Source organism: Thermobia domestica, chromosome 3, assembly GCF_964235325.1.
Source record: "Thermobia domestica chromosome 3, izTheDome1.hap1.1, whole genome shotgun sequence".
Classification (NCBI taxonomy): Eukaryota; Metazoa; Arthropoda; class Insecta; order Zygentoma; family Lepismatidae; genus Thermobia; species Thermobia domestica.
Window position 1 is genome coordinate 72,133,374 of NC_137456.1, and position 19,665 is coordinate 72,153,038.

Consider the following 19,665-nt stretch of genomic DNA (forward strand, 5'->3'; position numbering starts at 1 on the left):
ATGAATATATTTACTTCCCACGGTTAAGTCATGTAGGCTAAAGAAGACTTATGATTAACCATTTTAAATTATGGCTTTTTAAAAGGTAAATTATAGACTTTCAGTCAAGCAGCTACAACATCATTCACTTTTATCCTAGGATCATGGTTCGTATCTCATTCTCTTCACAATAGAACAGCCTTTCAAACAATACAATTTATACATCGTGTGCGTGTGTTTTCTCGGGATTCTCGCGTTTCCTCCCACTTTCTTCATTCCACCATTTTCACTCATTTCTCTTAATCACCGTCTCCTTTAGCCTAACCGGCATAACCGTGGGACGTAAAACTCAAAGATTTCATTTCATTTTCAATACAATATACATTTCCCTATCATGTTCCTGAAGTGGAAAATTTTGAAAGAAATTGCAATTTTTTCTGATTTTTTTTTTTTTTTTTTTAATTTTGAGCTCCTCTGAACCCTTTCTGTGTTAACGCAAAAATCTCAAAATCAGCTGAAAAATACAAATGAGTGTACTAAATCTGTGTACAAAATTTCAGGTTTTTATCACTAAGGACAAGAAAGACATTTACCAATGAGCTAAGAACATCTCCACAATGCCCCAGATGACCCCGAAAAACTCGAATGTAATATAAAATTTTTCTGAGACATTCCTATTTATCCTAAGATCATAGTTTGTACCTCATTCTCTTCAGAATGGAACAGATTTTCAAACGGAACCATTCACATGTCTCCATCGTGTATCTGAGGCGTAAAAATCGCGAAGAAAAGGATTTTTTGTTAAAAATATCCTCTTTTTTTGCCCCTCTGGACATTTCTGTGTTAACGCAAAGATCTGAAACAAATCTAAAAAAATACTAAGGGGTGCACTGAATATTGTTGCAAAATTTCAGTCTTCTAGGTGCAAAAATAAGCCCGCCAAAAATAATAAAAATAGGCCAAAAAAATTTAAGTTATGATGTTATCAATACCTATGTATCGACGCAGAAAGGCGTAAAACCATACGTAACGTGTTCTACAATGCCTCCAGGCTTGAAAAAACAAAGAAAAAACGAAGTAAAGAGCTTTCTTGGCACTTTTTAAAATCGAATAATGAAGATATTACCTTACCGTATTAAAATATATAATATAATTTAAAAGGGTTCATGAAAATTAAAACGAATGATTATGAAATAATTCTTATAATGATAACGTGGGCGAAAAACGGCTGATAGAAACCCATGTACACAATGCTGTCCACCACAAAACCACATGACCTGTTATGCCGACCAGGCTAAAGGAGATGAAAAATGAATGAAAATGGTGATGATGAGAAATGAATGAAAATGGTGGTATAGAGAAAGTGAGAGGAAAACTCACGCACACGGTGTTTGTCCACCACAAAGTTCACTTGGCGCGAGCTGGGATCGAACCAAGGACCCGATGCACCAAAGGTGAACGCTCTACCACTGAGCCACCGCGGCCCTTTTAAGAATTAAGTAGCACTGGTTGTATTATAGGGAGCTAGTTTTAATGCGAGGCTGAGGAATTCAGAGTTGATTGGCAGGTTCCCCACCCCGTCGCCAAGAAACGGTCACTCGACGGTCCTGGGCAGGGTTGCCAGTGCGTTGTGAAAAAATTCAGCTAATACTCACTTAATTCAAAGAGTTTATGCAATTATGCAATCCCTATCAAAGATCCCTGTATACGTGGACACACGCAAATTAGGCTGTGATAACAAATGCTTCAGTTTTTTTTTCTTCGCTTCTTCGTCGCACCGCACTATGGCCTTCCTTATTACTTCTCTAGCTTCGCTGTGTATAGTTTGCCCTCTCTTACGCTGTGAAGCCATTGTCAAATGAATAATAAGCAACAAAACCGCAACCACAACAGCACACAACAAATAACCAACTCACACACTCTTCAGAATGACATTCATGTGACAAATTTTTAACCCTGGCAACGCTGACATATAGAAGGAGGGCAAGGGAGTATTGCAAGAGTCAGGCAGAAAAATTTTTGAAATTTTTTCCCCTTTACCTCAGCCCCCGCTGGTAAACAAGCTAGCTCCCTATAATAAGAATGTCAATAGATTACACATTTATTCAAACATAGTACGGGCGTCTCTGGCGGGGGAGAGGCAGGACACGTTCCCCTTAAATTTTGTATAGAAGAAGAAATTGATGAAGACTTGAAGTACTTCTTTGGAAGAAGTAAAGAATACGATATTAATTTGATATTCGTTGTTAAGAAGTAGTATTACATTCTTGTCTTCTGTAAAGGAATTGTCTTCTGAGTGTCGTGGTAAAATGAAATTAAACAAGATAGGTAGCTAAAAATTGTAATATATGATAATAGCTATGGCAAGATAACGTTGTTGAACGCGAATGGTCAAAACTTGTCAGATCACAATCTTGATTCTTGTCACGACGAGGGAAGTGGTAACACCTCTCATCCTATAGTTACCCACTGTATTATTTTAATACTTTACTATGTAAAACGCTTTTTTTTAAATTTATTATACGTTAATATAGTTAATAACTGCCCAACGGTATTTCTTGCCTGGGACATTAAACTGGTGAAGAAGAAGATGATCACAATCTTGTGCTGACTGAGGCTTAATCTCATTGAAAAAATATATTCAGGAACAAAAACAGGAGACGACAAGTTTGATACTGAAAAGTTCAAGGATGGAGATATAAAAATAGACTTGTTTGAAATTTAGAAAAAAAAATATTGGAGGGAAAGTAGATACAGGAACTAACTAGTTGTGGAAGTATTTAAAACTTTGTGAGTAAAGGTACGGCATCATGAAGGTAGCACAACTAAGAAGCATGGTTATTAGAAGAAATTTCTGAAAACCAGAGAAAGAAAAGTATGGAAAGAAAGTTGCATTGAAGAATATAACATAATATGTAGAAAGTTTGTGAATTAAGAAGGGAAATCGACAAAAACAGGGAAATATACAATAGAGATAAAAGTAACCAGAAGAAGAATAGAGGAACGAATATGGAGGTAAATTCAATGGGAATACAAACGTAGCAAAGGAAAACTGCTATGACAATATGGAAATTAAGTATGGAAATGAGTCTTTAGCGAGAGAACGTCAGTTTGAGATGACAGAAATGAAACATTGAGTCATGTGACAAAGGAAAAAACTGTATGCTATGGGCAATCAAAAAGAAAAGGAAGTAAACAAAATCGCTACCAATACGCGATACTAAGGAACAAGATTAAGAATATATTGTGAAATGAAGAACGATAAGATAGATACTATATTTAGTGCGTATTTGAAGGTTATAGGGAAAGAAGAGAAAGAGTAATATTTGAAATTTGTAATCAAATGATGAGAAAGTCGTCGTAAGACTTCTAACAGAGTTAAAACTTGATTAGCTTTAAAAAAAAAACTCAAATGAAACATATGAGAAACATATGAGAATATATAACTACATTGGCGCAACCGCGTTCAAGAACACCTAGCAGGAATTTACAGATGTGGTCTGAAGTTATTACACAAGAGATTTGGGGATGATGTGTTGTTCTGTTCCCCACATAGCATCCATGTCACATTCTGAATATTTACAATACTTGTCTTAACAGAACGTGTATCTAAAGTGACTACAAAACTGTTCGGATGATGCATATCCGATCAGATGCTACAGGCCAGGTTTTTTCAACCTGGGGGCGCGTGAAAGTTTCATAGGAATCGCGAAGATAAGCAGAAGATGAATGAACTGACCAAATTTGATTTTAATCCATTCGCTTTTAGGAAAGTTACTGTATCCACTATATGCAAGAAATGGATTCTACTATTACAAAAATAAACGGATATCGAGATATCACCGCAATAAGTATATTAAAAATTCCACACAAGCTTATTACAAACCAGAAATTATAAAGAGCTCGTTTAGCAAAAGGATGTGATAAAATGGGGGTCGTGATAGGAATTAGATTGAGAACCACTGCTGTAGGCTATAACGTGTCTTAGAAGACTGTCATTTCCAGATCCAACTGGTGGTCAGGCTCCGTTCCATTACGCTTACACGTGCTTGATTAGACTTAGATCTGGAGACCTACAAGGCTAAAGTAGAAGCCATATACCAGGTAGAGCACGTTGAGTTCACAAAACTTATTTTCTCGTCCTCAGGTGTACTAATTAATATGATAACAGAAAATAAAGATTTCCCGAAAGGTTTGTAAAATAAACAAGAGATGTTTTTGAAATAGGCAATACATATGTTGCTCGAAGATGGGGTTTCAGAAAGTGTCCAAATAAGATCGGAGGACAAGTTTGACATAATTACGAATGCATAACGTACTAATCATATTTCCCTGAATGAAGTATAGCAACGAGTTGAATCAAATGTCAGAAAGTGAAGTGTAAGTCCTATATGACGAATGAGAACACACTGGATTTTCCTTCTCATCTGCAAGTAATATGCGCACAAAACCATCTCTGTACGTAAGATAAAAACTACTATTATCGATGAATACAACAATCTTCCATTCTCCTTGTCACCGCAGTAACTTCCCATACCATGTAAAACGGTTCTTGGTGATGATCATGTGTCAGGAGTAATTAATTGTGCAAAAGTAACTCAGGGTAGTAGATCGATACTATGAATAGAATGCGCTTCTTTACTACACACTTCGTCTACAAGAAAACTAGGTTTCAGGACAATCTCGCGACAGATGTGTACGTGACATTTCAGTTGACTATTTAAAAAAATTAAAAACTTAAGTTTAACATCCCATGTTATACCTTTTACGCTAAAGGATAAAGTTACAGAGAAAAATAAAGAATAATGATTGCAATTATGAAAAAGTAAAGGTAAAAGAAAACTTCTAGAAATGCTTGGACCTAAAACCATGTGAATATAGACGTAGCCAGAAATTTCGATGGGAGAGAATATGTCACAAATATAATAATGATAATAATATAATTCTTATTACATCCCTCCTATTCTTTCGTTGAATACCTGTTCACTTCTTTCACTGATGCCGTTAATTTTCAGACTTACATGTCACCCTATTCCTTCATGTTCAGACTCCAAATATAAGACCAGGCATTTCGTCTCCCAACTATTTGTCCCATTCGCTGGAATGTGTCAGTTTAATTGTATTTTCCATATTTTCATGAAAAAATAAAGTATTTAAACTTTTAATCCCACGTTTATTTAAAAGATTTCATAACGCAGTGTGCGCCACAATACTTTCCTTTGGAAAGAACTGAACATGTATGTATTATGTATAATCGGGGATCTCACCCGAGTCTTCCATACAATGAAATCGTTTATACATTTGCTTTTAGCTTAAGCTATATTTGCATGATTAGATTAACATTTAAATCGCTAGAAATGATATACAACTATCTTTAATTTCAACAAAAAAGATTCCTTCCTCTCTTTGTTTTCCATAGGTAAGTATCGTCACGTCTTCTAAAGGTCATACGTATAAATTAACTGTCCTGCACACGGGGCCGGATTTCCCAATAGGCCTGGTAGGCCCGGGCCTATGGGCGCAAGCTCCCAGGGGGCGCACGGCCGAGAGAAAAAAATTTTAAAAATCTAGAAATAAAAATAAATAGCCATAACTTAACATATTTTTTGAATTGATTTTAAAAAATCAGGCTAATAAAGCATTCTAATTTTGAAGTTCATTGGAACAAATAATTGTTGGTAAAGTTAGACTATTTTTCAACATTATGCATCAACTTCGTTACAACATTGATCTCAAACACGGGAGAACTGGCTATATGGATATCGTTGAGCGGTACGCATCGTATTGCCACTGTGGAATGGTGTTTAAGCAATTAACATATAGGCCTGATATAATTTTTTAAGAAAGGTTTTTAGGAAAGTAGCTTTAACCAGACTAGGGGGCGGAAAAAATTATTGGGCCTAGGGGCGCCAAAATGCTAAATCCGGCCTTGCCTGCACACACAAAGATCGTTGTAGTTTCAAGATTTAAGAAAACTGAAATACTTTACATTCCAATAGTATATGAAAGATTCAACAGAAGGGACTACAACTTCCCTTTGATAACAATACTGCACATGTCCTAAAAAGTGAACATAACCGAAGTGAGTGATTTTTGCAGCGAATAATTCTTTTCTCTGCTTCGTGTAAAAATTAGAGAATAGTGTATCAACGTCTAAAGATACGCAAGTCATTACACAATAAAATATTAGTAATGAATATAGTGTATAATAAATATAGTTTAAAATAAATATAGTTTAAATCAGTGGCGGATCTAGCCCAGGGTCGGGGGACCTAGGCCCCAAGTTTTTTGGGGTGAAAAAAAAAGGAATTTAAGCTATTATTTATATGTCTTTGAAAGTTTATGGTAAATTCATCATATACATACCATAGACTGGTTTTTGTCTGGCCCTCCAGTTCTTACCTTCTAGATCCGTCACTGGTTTAAATGTTTTTATATCAAATCTTTCGTGTCCTCCTCGTGACGTGGAAGGATTCTGATACCTTCTAGATGAAATTAAGAAGAAACTTAGGGCATGCATTTTTGTACGCAAAGGGTCTTCCCTAGTAAGATAGGGGAATCGGCCCTTGATCCAAATTGGGTCGCTATTGACCCAAAAGATTACCCTTGACCTAAAACTACCTCAAAAAAATTTTGACTCCCTCCCCTTACCGAATTATCGTATCATACATGCCCAAAATTGAATATTTTTTTAAATTTTGGTGAGGGTGGTCGAAAAATTTCAAAAGGTTCGCAGATTGTAGATACTATCTAGATGTAAATGTGCATTTTTTTCAAAACCATCGATGCGTATTTTCTTTGTGTTTTTGTGTGTTGAAAATTTCAAAAAAAAAAAAAATGTAGAAAAAAATGGGGGTGACACGTCGCTGATTTTTTGGTTAAAAAATTTGTTATACCCTTACGTACAACATATATTTTTTTTCGAGGCCTGAAAGTGATGGCAACATTGTCAAAAAGAAATAAAACTGAAAACAAACGTGTTTCTCGCACAGTTTTCTCACTGAGGGCCCCTTCAAACAATCTTTTGCCAGAGTTCACAATTTTCCTTTTTCTTGCGTCCCATCCGATTCTGTCGTTCTTCGACTGCTTCGATTGTGTTCCTTTCGGAATAGAAACACCAAATATATCTCCGTAACAGTGCTTCCACTGCAACCGACTCTTGCACAACAAAGTTACACACACCTTGTGTCGGCTTCTCGTATCTATCAGTGCTTACTTCACTGGCCACACACAGTGGCGCTCTCTATCGGTAGCGCTCTCTATCGCGAGCTGTGTAACCGTTGTGCAAGAGTCGGTTGAAGTGGAGCACTGTTACGGAGATGTATTTGGTGTTTCTATTCCGAAATGGACACAATCGAATCAGCCTAAGGACGACAGAAGCGGAAGGGACGCAAAAGAAATGAAAATTGTAAACTTTGGAAAAGGATTGTTTGAAGAACCCCTCACCTTGAGGGCCGTAAAATGAAGGGAAAACTGTGCGAAAAACACGTTTGTTTTCAGTTTTATTACTTTTTGACAATGTTGCCATCACTTTCAGGCCCCGAAAAAAATATATGTTGTACGTAAGGGTATAACGAATTTTTGAACCAAAAAATCAGCGCAATTTTTTTTCTACAATGTTCTGAAATTTTCAACACGCAAAAAAATAAAGAAAATATGCATCGATGCTTTTGAAAAAATAAAAATAGACATTTACATTTGGATAGTATCTACAATCTGTGAAACTTTCAAAATTTCTCGACCACTCCCACCAAAATTTAAAAATATTCCATTTTGAACATGTATGATACGATAATTCGGTAAGGGGAGGGGGTCAATTTTTTTTAGGTAGTTTTAGGTCAAGGGTAATCTTTTGGGTCAATAGCGACCCAATTTGGATCAAGAGCCGATTTCATTATTTTACTAGGAAAGACCCTTCACAAAACGAGAAGAGATATAGAAATCTTTCCGAGAATCCAGACAATACTAGGTAGAATTTTTCGAGAATCGAGACAACACTGGGTAAAATTTTTTCTAGAATCGAGACAACACGAGGTAGAATTTTTCTAGAATCGAGACAACACGAGTTATAATTTGTCGAGAATCGAGATAACACGAGATGGAGTTTTTCGAGAATCGAGACAACACAGAGTAGAACTTTTCGAGAATCAAGATAACACGAGGTAGAATTTTTCGAGAATCGAGACGAAGCTATAATTCGACAAAATATTTAGGAGACGAAACGAAAAACTCTTATTTTTCGTCTCGTCTCTTCTCATGGGCAACACTAAAAATATGCAGTAATTTGCACCCAGGTGTACAGGCGTAGCATCCATGGAAGCTGTAAAACTGCCGCTTCCCCTGAGTTAAGGGAACTAACTAACTCTATGGCCTATGGAACCCGGAGGTTCAATGCCGCGTTCACAAAAGCTCTCCACTGACTTCTATCCTTAGCTAACTGCATCCAGTTTCTACTTTGTATTCCAATCTCTGCGAGATCCATCTTAATATTGTCCTCCCATCTGCGCCTAGGTCTTCCTAATGGTCGTTTTCCGATTGGTCTTCCAGTCAAGACTTTGAAAGCGTTCCTACTTTCTTCCATTCTAGCTACATGACCCGCCCACCTAAGCCTCCTAGACTTGACGACCCTAACAATGTTGGGTAAACCATATAAATTATGTAGTTCCTCGTTATGAAGTTTCCGCCATTCCCCATTCCCGTTCCTCTTGGGTCCGAATATTCGTCTCAGGATCTTGTTCTCAAATACTTTCAGTCTAGGTTCTTCCCTCAGAGTAAGTGACCATGTTTCGCAGCCATACAGAACAACAGGCATGATTATCGTTTTGTATATTTTTAAGCTTCAAATTCCTCGACAGAATTCGCGACGACAAGAGATTTTGAACCGAATAATAACACGAATTCCCTGCTTTTAGTCGACATTTAATTTCTCCGTGAATATGATTTTCCTCTGTTAATATTGATCCTAGATATTTGAAACTATCCACTTTATCAAAACTATTATTTAATTTTTTAACGCATCCATAATTTGCTGTATTACGGTCCCGACGCACTTCCATGTATTTAGTTTTCTCTGCATTTACTTCTAAACCCATGTCTCTGCAAGCGTTTAATAAGATCTCTGCATTTCTTTCTATTGTTCTCCTATCATCCCCTATTAAATTTACATCATCAGCATATGCTATAACCTGGTGAATACCGTTCAACTGTAGGCCCTGGTTGCTACCTTTGATTTTCCTTATAGCGTATTCCAAAACGAAGTTAAATAATAATGGCGACAACGCATCTCCTTGTTTCAGGCCATTTTCGACGTGAAAGCTCGTGGACAAAAATTTTCCTAGCCGGACTTTACTTTGGGATTCATTTAAACATATCTTAATTAATCTAATTAGCTTTCTCAGTATTCCAAGTTCTGTAAGAACGTTGTATAATGTTTCTCTCCTAACCGAGTCGTACGCCTTTCTAAAATCAATAAATAGTTGATGTACCGGGGTATTGTATTCCCACCTTTTTTCGAGTATTTGGCGAATGGTAAATATTTGGTCGATAGTTGATCGATTTCGTCTAAATCCGCATTGATAATCTCCAATAATTTCATCTGCGTATGGGGTCAGTCTTGCTAATAGAATATTTTAAAGGATTTTATAGGATGTTGACAGAAGAGAAATGCCTCGATAATTATTACAGTCAGTTTTTTCCCTTTCTTGTGAATTGGAATAATGATTGATTGTTTCCACTCTTGTGGCAATTATTCCTTGTTCCAGATAAGGAGAATGAATTTGTGTATTTTGTTCCACAATTTTTCGCCTCTAGCTAAAATTAACTCAGCCAGAATTTCATCTACACCCGGAGATTTGTGTTTCTTTAATTTCTTTATAGTGGTTTCTACTTCTATTCGGTTGGGTTCTGGAATATACGGTTCTGCAGTATGTATCTTCTTTTCTCCACGCACACTAGTTTTTGGTTGCGTGTTAAGCAAATCGTCAAAGAAATCTTTCCATCTATTTAAGATGCTATCCATGTCAGTGAGAACTGTACCGTCAGATGTCTTTAATATATAAGCACGAGGTTGATAGCCTTTCTTAAATTCGTTGATTCCCTTATACATGTCCCGGATGTTTTTATTTTTAGTATTATCTTCAAGTTCCTTAATTTTGGCTTTTAGAAAATCGCGTTTCTTTGTTCTAAAAGTTTTGGAAGTTTTCCGCCTGATATCTGCGAAATTTTGTGTAGTTATTTCATTCGGATTTTGTAGCCAGCGTAATTTTGCCTGTTTTCTCTTCTCTGCTAGTTTTATGTATTCCTGGTCGAACCATGGTTTGTTCCTACGCATTTCCGCGTGTCCCAATTTTTCTTTTGCTGAAATTTTAATGCTATCTCTAATTTCAATCCAGGTATTCTCAATACTAGTGCACTCCGAATCTTCTAAAGCCGAGAATCTATTCGAAACTTTAATCTGGTATTCCTCTCTTCTAATTTCTTTAAATTGAACCTCTCCGTTTTCGGACAATGAATATTACCTTTATTCAACGACAACCTCTCTCGTATTATCGCTGCTACCAGGTAGTGGTCAGTGTCACAATCAGCTCCTCTAAACGATCGGACATCAATTATGCTAGATTGCCTTCTTCTATCTACTAAAACGTGATCAATTTGATTGTGTGTTTTCCCGTCTGGTGATGTCCAAGTGTATTTATGAACGTCGCGATGTGGGAATTTTGTACTCTTCACGATTAGGTTTTTGGATGTTGCAAAGTTCACGAGTCTAACACCGTTGTCATTAATTTCCTTATGCAGACTTTCGTTCCCTATAATCGGTTTGAAAATATCCTCTCGTCCTACCTTAGCATTGAAATCCCCTAATAGAATTTTCATATGGTATCGCGGGAGTTGGTCAAATATCCGTTCCACTTCTTCGTTAAAACTGTCTTTTATATCGTCATCCTTATCTTCAGTTGGGGCATGTACATTTAAAACAATAAAATCACACCACCGTCCCTTAAGAGTAATAAAGTCTGTCAGTAACAAATTCAACCCGTTTAATTGCTGCTAATATACGTTTATGAACGAAAAACCCTGTTCCTAACTGGTGATTTTTATTTCCTTCCCCGTAAAAGAACGTAAAAGTTCCGGAATTCACAGATCCATTTCCTTCCCACCTAACTTCCTGAACTCCTACTACGTCCATCCTGTATTTATCTAACTCACTCGTTACGGATTTTAACGCGCCTGCCCTATAAAGACTCCTAATATTCCATGTTCCAAATCTCATGTCCATTTTCTTTTGCTGAGGTCGTGCCAAGTTATCAGTCCTTGTCCGAGGCTTTTGTGAATATTTCTGAACAAGTGCTTTTTTTTTTTTTTTTTTACAGGATGAGGTTGTTAGCCCTACCCAAATCCCCAAGCTGGAGGACCACTCCTAGTCGGCTGTCCGCGACTGCTTATTCAGTATATTCGCAGCTAACCTCTATATCTAGAGGCCTTCTCCTCGATCCGCAACCTGAGGACGCGCCATGCCGTGGTGACAGGAACCCACGTTACACGGGAGTTAAGGGAACATTGCATTAAAATACATAATGATAATAACTTTAAAATAATGCATAAAAATGACAGCTTATTCTAAGTTGAAAACCATGCTACACCAGTTTGAACGTAGAATTCTCATAAAATTTATCGTATTTTTTAAGAAAGCATGCAATTTTAACTAAGCAAATGCAAGTATAGGAAAATTCGTACATTAAAATATTTCTGTAGGTAAATAATGATGCAAATATGCACCCATTCCTGAATGTTAAGGGATATTTTGAATATATTGATCACTTTTACATATCACATGATAAGAACAACTCGAAATTGATATTACGATGTTGTCTCTTTGTCTTTCCAACATATATATTTTTAAATAAAGCAAAGTAATTAACACTTCTTCTTTTAAAGCTTTTGTTGCATTTCTCACTTTCATTTAACATACATATCTTAAGTGTGTAATGTCCATAAATACTTAACTGTTTGAATAGCTGAGTTATCTCCAGAAACAAATAGTATATGTGTAAAAAGGAAATAACTTTCTTGCTTCTTCATTATCACAAGTCGGAGGTATATTTGTGGAATTCGTCTGTTCATTTATGAGTAAGACAGATAGCAGCTAAAGAATGTGAAATTTACATGTTCATGTCAAAGAGGCAGGATATGTACTATATCTCATGTTGTTTCAATTAAAAGAAACTATAGATTTTAGCTTCAAATTGTATCTGCGTGCTTCAACTAAATAACGTTCGAGAAAAAAAAAACATACTAACAACAAATAGAGATACAACAAGGAAGTTGAATTTCGTATTATGAAACTACTACGTGACATACTTTTAAACTTGGAGTGTCCAATATTAACCTTTGCACTACCTAGGTATTTTTTATTTTTTTATTTTTATTTTTTATTTTTTATTTTTTTTTTTTTTTTTTTTTTTTTTGTAACGCGGACTACCAAAGAGAGGCCATTTTGTACCCACCATTTAAGATTGTATATCTCGCAAAAGAAACAAATTAGAGAAACTCACAAAAATCTACAGTGACGTCAGTGAATAGTACACGGGATAAGACTATTTATTATACTGCCATCTAGGAGTGACACTTCTAAATATCAGTCACACCTCCTAGGAAGGAGGGGAGAGGTACTTTGTGACCGCCAACCTAAAATAACAAATTTATGAAACACACTAACGTTCAATTTGCACCACCGTAATATACACGTTTCAGCTGAACATGTTGAGCAATAACATATTCTTTTAACAATTTTAAAGGAACATTAGAAGAGTAATTACAAAACAAAACAAAAAACCTAGGTGGGAAGAAAGTACCCCCCTCCCGTTGGTAGTGCGAGGGTTAAAACCGGAAATATAGGATCTGTTTCCGGTTTCAATAGAAGGATAAGGGGAGAGATTAAATTTATTCTTGGTACACCTAATACACATTAAAAACCTCTACAAAAAATTTTTAATCAGTGATGATTTCAAAAGATTTCTACCGCGCGAAGAGGGGTGGAGGCAGGGGTTTAATAAATGTGGATGAATAGGTAGTACTGCGAAAACATTGATAACAAGTTAAAGTCTGATCGTGGAAAAGTTAAATTTTAAAAAGATTGCGAATTAAATACTTCATGGCCCTATAGAAGTATGTCGAAAATGAAAGTCATTTTCAACTTCTTTCTGTCCATTTGTCTATTCCAGTGGTTCTCGCAACCTAATTTCTATCACGACTCCTATTTTATCATGTAATTTTGCCAGCGACCCCTTATAATTTCTGGTTTGTATTAAGCTTATGTGTGTTTTTTTATATACCTATTGAGGAGATTTCATGATATCCATCTATTTCTACAATAGTAAAATGCATTTTTGTATATAGTGCATTACACTACATATTTTATACGGTTTACCCAACATTGTTAGGGTCGTCAAGTCTAGGAGGCTTAGGTGGGCAGGTCATGTAGCTAGAATGGAAGAAAGTAGAAACGCTTTCAAAGTCTTGACTGGTAGACCCATAGGAAAACGACCATTAGGAAGACCTAGGCGCAGATGGGAGGATAATATTAAGATGGATCTCGCAGAGATAGGAATACAAAGTAGAAACTGGATCCAATTAGCTAAGGATAGAAGTCAGTGGAGAGCTTTTGTGAACGCGGCACTGAACCTACGGGTTCCATAGGCCATAGAGTTAGTTAGTTAGTATATAGTGCATACAGTATCTTCCCTAAAAGCGAATAGATTAAAACCAAATTTGGTCAGTTCATTCATATTATAAATATCGAATCCAATCCGTCATAGTTTTTTTTTTTCAAAATAGAGGCCGTTTGAAAATTTTAAAACGTCATAACCCCCTTAATTTTGGTTCATATGATAAAAAAAAGTGATTTCTTATTTTGGTTTAAAAAAAAACTTAGACAGTTCTTTCAATACAGATTTTCTCAAAAAATCGCTTGAGTGATTTTGTTTATTTCCTACAAAACAATATTTATGAACGATCCTGGAAATAACAAATAATTTCTTTTTTAAAACTCCAGAAAATGTAGATAGATTACTACAAAGCGTGATGTTTTTCCAAGATGATTTTCTCTAAAACGACTTGGGCTATTTTGATCATATTACATATATAATTATAATATTGATCTGTACCGTTACATCATTATTTCTCTATGAAAAAATTGTATGAGCCTTTTTTCGGATAATTTTCTTAAAAACTGGTTGAGCGATATTGTTCATACAAGTAGTTTCCCTTTGAAAAAATCTAGGCGAATTAGTTTACTGATGTAGTTAAACTTTCTCTGGACCAATCTCACTATGAAAACATAGTGATTTCGTTCATGTTTCGCAAATAACATATTTCATTACTCAATGTGACAATGTGGAAAACTTATTTTTTTAATACATAAAATTTCACAAAGAGTAGTCTGGAGAGTAAGAAAATTTTCTCGAAGACAATACTAGCATTTTATTTGTATTTCATAAATTAGTAGTTCACTAACGACCCTATAATATGAAATAATTCATTTTTCTCAGAATTTCAAAAACAGTGTTTCCTGGTGGAGTAATTTCTACCGAGACTTATTTTAGAACAACCTTACTGATTTTCTTCATAAATTATAAAGAAGAATTATGATATATTCATATATTCTATGATTTCTTTAACAACTTTGCTAATTAATATGATTTATTTCTCTAGAAATATTCCAGAAAAGATATCATTTACAACTTTTCAATATAGATATCGTATTTTTCTACAAACTTTTAGGAATGATATATAATACTACTGTCTGTAGCGGCATATATACAAGAAAGATTTTTTTAACTTTCCTTTGAGCAGTATATATATATATAATCATACGTGTCTAAAAGATTGAGAATGGGTTATAAGTCCATAGGGTTGCGCACGATACAAGATTTAAGTCTTTCTACAATCAAATGTTAAGAAGTATTATCACTTGCGTTTAGTGTAGTTCAGATAGATAAATTAAAAAACAGTATTGATTAATGTTAAGAATATGTGCGTCATTGCTAAATATGTCACCGTTAGGGGAGGACAGATTACGATAGACACACCATCCAGTTAATAGGTATTTTTTTTTTACGTATTCTTTTCATACATAAATAAACCATCTGTTTCAGCAGAATAAAAGTTATTACTATTGACAAAGAACAAGACACATTTTATTGTCATAAGGAGTCATTTCTTGTCGATAATCTCGAAAATTGCGCATGTGAATTCACTCTCAACCACTACCTTTTGTTTAGTTTGTTCTGATGTGCCGATTGATACGTATCTAGGAGCACACCTACGGGAGGGTCCACCGGATCCGGACCCCTAAAAAAAAAAAAAAAAAAAAAAAAAAAAAAAAAAAACTTGACACACAATTGTACATTTTCTTAATAAAATTATACGTACTTGTTTAACAGGAAAATGATTGATGTAGTATGAAAATGTGATTTTACACTTCATCTGTACTGTTTCTCTTGTAGAAACAATCTAGATCTATCTTTTTTTTTTTTTATCAAAATATAGGTGGAAGTATTTTACAATTACTTATGGTCTTTTTCGGGTGCAGAATGATACTCGTTCAATACTACGTACATAAAGGTAATGGCTTGTAGTATTGGACCCCTTGTAACAAAAGCTCTGGATGTGTGCCTGGTCCTATCTAAGAACAATATTATAGTAAAACAAAATAAAGTTGCTGAACCTGCGCTATTTTTTATAGCACACATTTCTAATATGATTTATGAGCGTAAATTTTCTTCCCACTTCCCATTATATCTGGGAAAGTCCCTTTAGAAACCCAAGTAAAGGACAGGAAGACTCTCGAAGGGAATAAATTGCTATACACAGATATATAAATGTAGTGTTTTAATATATGGAATGTTGGGGTGAGTTTGTGGTAAACTTGGATAAGTAATAGATGATGATTATTATTAAGTGTTCTGCCTTTCAGCAGGTCCTGGGACTACTGAGGGTTTATTTCTTTACTTCTTCTTAACTTCCAGCTTGGGTCTGAAAATATTTCTTCCATGTTTCTCGATTTTCATCTTCCTCTTTTAACTCCCAATATTTTCTTCTATTTTTCAAATCATCGATCACTTATGTTCTTCTTCTTCCTATTCCTCGCTTTCCTTCCATCTTTCCTTCTATGGCGGTGTGAAGAAGACAATTTCTTCGCAAGGTATGTCCAATCCATTTGGCCTTTCTACGAAAGATGGTGCCTAAAAGCGTCCTTCTCTCTCCTATCCGTTTTAAAACATCTTCGTTTGTTACTCTTTCTGTCCATTTTATCTTCTCCATCTTCCTCCAACACCACATTTCGAAACTCTCTAAATATTTCTTCTCTAATTCCGTAGTGTTCAAGTCTCTGACCTATAAAGTCCAATGCTCCATATATAGCACTTGCTCAATTTCTTCCTTAGTCCAACATTAAGGCTGCTAGTTAAAGAGTATTTTACCTTACTCTTAACTAGCTAGATACGAGTACCCTTAGCTAGATAAGAGTAATAGATTATACCAAATGCAAATATTTTTTTCTTATAATTCCTTATCCGAGTACGTCTCGTTGTGGGTCCACAAGCCTTCGAAGTTGCCAGCTTGCAATAGGTTTTGTCATTCAAATTAAAGCAAAGCTCCTGAAATGTCCGTCAACCTGCTATACGTAGCTCCTTTACTGGCTGCCTTTCAATAGGATATCAACTTGAACGTCCTAGTGGCACTGTTAAACTAATAGGGTCAAAACGACGTCTAAAATGAGGAATAGAAAAATAGAAAAGTTTTCTGAAAATTTGAATGAGAACTGGCAGATCTGCATAAAATTTGAAATCGACCAGCGAGAACTTTTTTTTTTTTTTTTTTTTTTTTTTTTTTAGCACTTGTGGTTTTCGAGCTCTCATTGTCGAAAGAATTGGCCACAAACTAGCTCTTTTCTTTTTTAAAAAAACACAAACATATAAACCTAGCATTTTAATAAATTAAATATAGATAAATTAAATTTTAGAGGTAATTGCAATTTTGGGCTACATCACTTTAGGCATGTTGTCTACTGCAGGAATAAAAGTGCATCTGAAAAGGTAGGGGGACGGTAGGTAGCGGCATGATGAGACGCCGTTCCCCCTGCATATCTTCGCCCATTGTAATATTTTAGAAACTAGGGGGACACCGTACATATTTTTTCCAGGTGGGGGACGGCGTCCCCCCGCGTTCCTCCCCACTTTTACCCCTGGTCTACTGTCGTCTTTGTTAATGTCAGAATGAAAAATTTGATGAGGGGGTATACTTCAGTTTCAGTTTCATCTTTAACACATGACGTGGTTATCGTACAGCTTCAATTTTAAAGTTTACAATTTTTTTTTTTTTGAAAACTGCGCATGAGGATTTACACTTGCTTATATCATTTTGTTCAGATCAATGAGATGTATCCATGCAGGACCAGCCCTAGGCGATTTGCCGCCCTGTGCAATGGTATCATTTGCCGCCTCCTTTCTCCAGAAGGAACGAAGCCACGATTTTAAGTATGCTACTCCATTATGAACAATGAAGGGGAGCGAAAATGCACTTACACTCAGACAAGCCTGAATACTACAAATACAGTCTCGTTATACGTTTTTTTTTCTTAAAAAAATACCTAGGTAATAACCTATTATGTTAGTGAAAGATAAAGCAAACACACCTGGAGAAGAAAGATGGTAATCCTTTTATTGAATTCAGTATCAAGCATCAGTCTCAATCAAGGATCTTATAAATAGAGGATCTGCCCATATGTATCTTCATCCTATTAAATCAGTGAAGCAAAAAAGCAACCGAGATCGGCACGTCTGATTTGCTAGTCTCATTTCTACCATCGTCTGATTGGCTACTTTCGTTTTCGCCATGATTGTTGGCTCAAAACATTGCGATCCTATTAGGCGGAGTGGGCAGAGTAGGGGTGGCGAAACTGTGACGTATGGCTTCAAGATTTTGTTGTAAGGGCAGATCCTCTATTTTATGAGATCCTTGATCTCAATATATAAGTTTGCAATTCCAGTACAACTAGGTCTTTTATCTTTATTTCTTGATTTTTCTTCTACACGTGTAAATTTTTTTTTTTTAAAAAAAAGAAACATAAACTTGTTTCCACCTTCGATAGTAAGAGCTTGTTTGTGATGAAAATAACACTAGTTTTCATATCAAAACTATGATAACTAACTAAATGAAACCGGTGTTCGCTTTTGTTAGAAAATTGATTTCTTGTATTTGACAACTATCAACATCAAGCAATTCATGCTGGGATTTGTTTGACCATTTGCTTTAGCACTGTCCATGTGACCTTAAACTAATGCTACCCAAACATGATTTACGAATGAAATATTCAAATAAAGGGCCAGCTCAGTAAATTTAACTACTATCATCATGAAGTATGTTTCCACAAATAAATATTTATTTTAAATAATATAGTTTATGACAGATTTTTCCGCTTCTCAAAACTTGCAGCCCCGTGCAAATGCACGTGTTGCATATATGGTAGAACCGGCCCTTGGTATATGTTTCATGTTTGGACATTTTTGTTAAAACTTCTGATAATAAGGTTAAATTTATATTTTTACGTAGTAAATTAAGAGACTTTTTCTTCTTAAAGTAGCTAATCACTGCTGGAGTTTTATTTAATTTTTTCCACTGCCCACAATTTTATGTAGCTAAGCTCAACTTCCGGGAGCTAACAGAGCAGGAAGTCGGTACCCAAAAGAGCGGAAACAAGATCACAGAGTATGGGGAGGGAGAGCGAGGAACATTACAAGGGAAACAGCGCTTTAGAAGTGTAGCTTCGTACTTTGTTACGACTTGTAAAAATAGTGTTCGGGTGTTATTTAGTCGCTACAGTCATTCTAACAAACTTAAAAGTGAGGATGATTGGTTTCAATAAGGAAGGAAAAAAAAAACGAAACAATATATTCACTTATTTTTGTGAATGAAAACTTAAAAACTATAAACAAGAAGTGAATGCATAATTATTTGCGTAAAATTACAGTATTTAACAAGTTGTGGTCACTCGTAACGCGCTCTGCTGCCAGCAAGTAGACTGTGAAAAAACTGAAAAAAAGGGGAATAAGCGTCTGTCGTAATGAGAGAGAGAGATGGCGTTACTTGTGCACAGCTGTTTACGCGCGTTGTTGTGAGTTGAAGTAACTATAACATCACCGCAGATACAGAACGACGTAAGTGGAGTGATGAGTGTGAACGGCCCGTTTCGTTCTTATCTTCCCGCGGAGTGTTTGTGTTCGTGACTCTGTTGTGTGTGTTTTTTTCGTGTGTTTATTTTGTTTATTGTTTTGTCATTTTATTATTACGTTTAAAGAAAAGAAAAATGTAGAGCGAAAATGTTGCATTGCGATGTTTTGGTTTTGATCTATCCTGGGAAATGGGGAAAATTGGATTGAATTATTCTATTGTGATTTTTTATTTCTCACAAAAGAATATCCGAAAGGAAGTAAAGTTATTATCGTAAGAGATTAAACAAGGAAGGAAGTGCTGAGACTAGCTGTCACATACCAAGCCGTTAAGATGTCTATGGTGGTAAGTAAACCAATGTTTTATTCTTTAATTATTCTCCTTAAGACTTAAGAAGAAGAAGAAAGATCAATGTATTTTGCATCTCAATCAAGTTTTTCTTTAAATAAATATGACTAT

General features: G+C 35.5%; 1 protein-coding gene across 3 annotated transcripts in view; it reads left to right on the top strand.

The window, feature by feature from the left end:
- LOC145680503 (uncharacterized) overlaps window positions 1-19,665 on the top strand; it is a 184,621-nt gene that overhangs the window by 46,050 nt on the left and 118,906 nt on the right. The window contains exon 1 of one of the 3 annotated variants that reach the window (XM_081751093.1): window positions 18,756-19,551. The exons of the other annotated variants lie outside the window; for them this stretch is intronic. The gene's annotated coding sequence lies outside the window, so the exon portion shown is untranslated. Of the gene's footprint in view, window positions 1-18,755; window positions 19,552-19,665 lie in introns of those variants that run through there. 3 annotated transcript variants of the gene reach the window in all.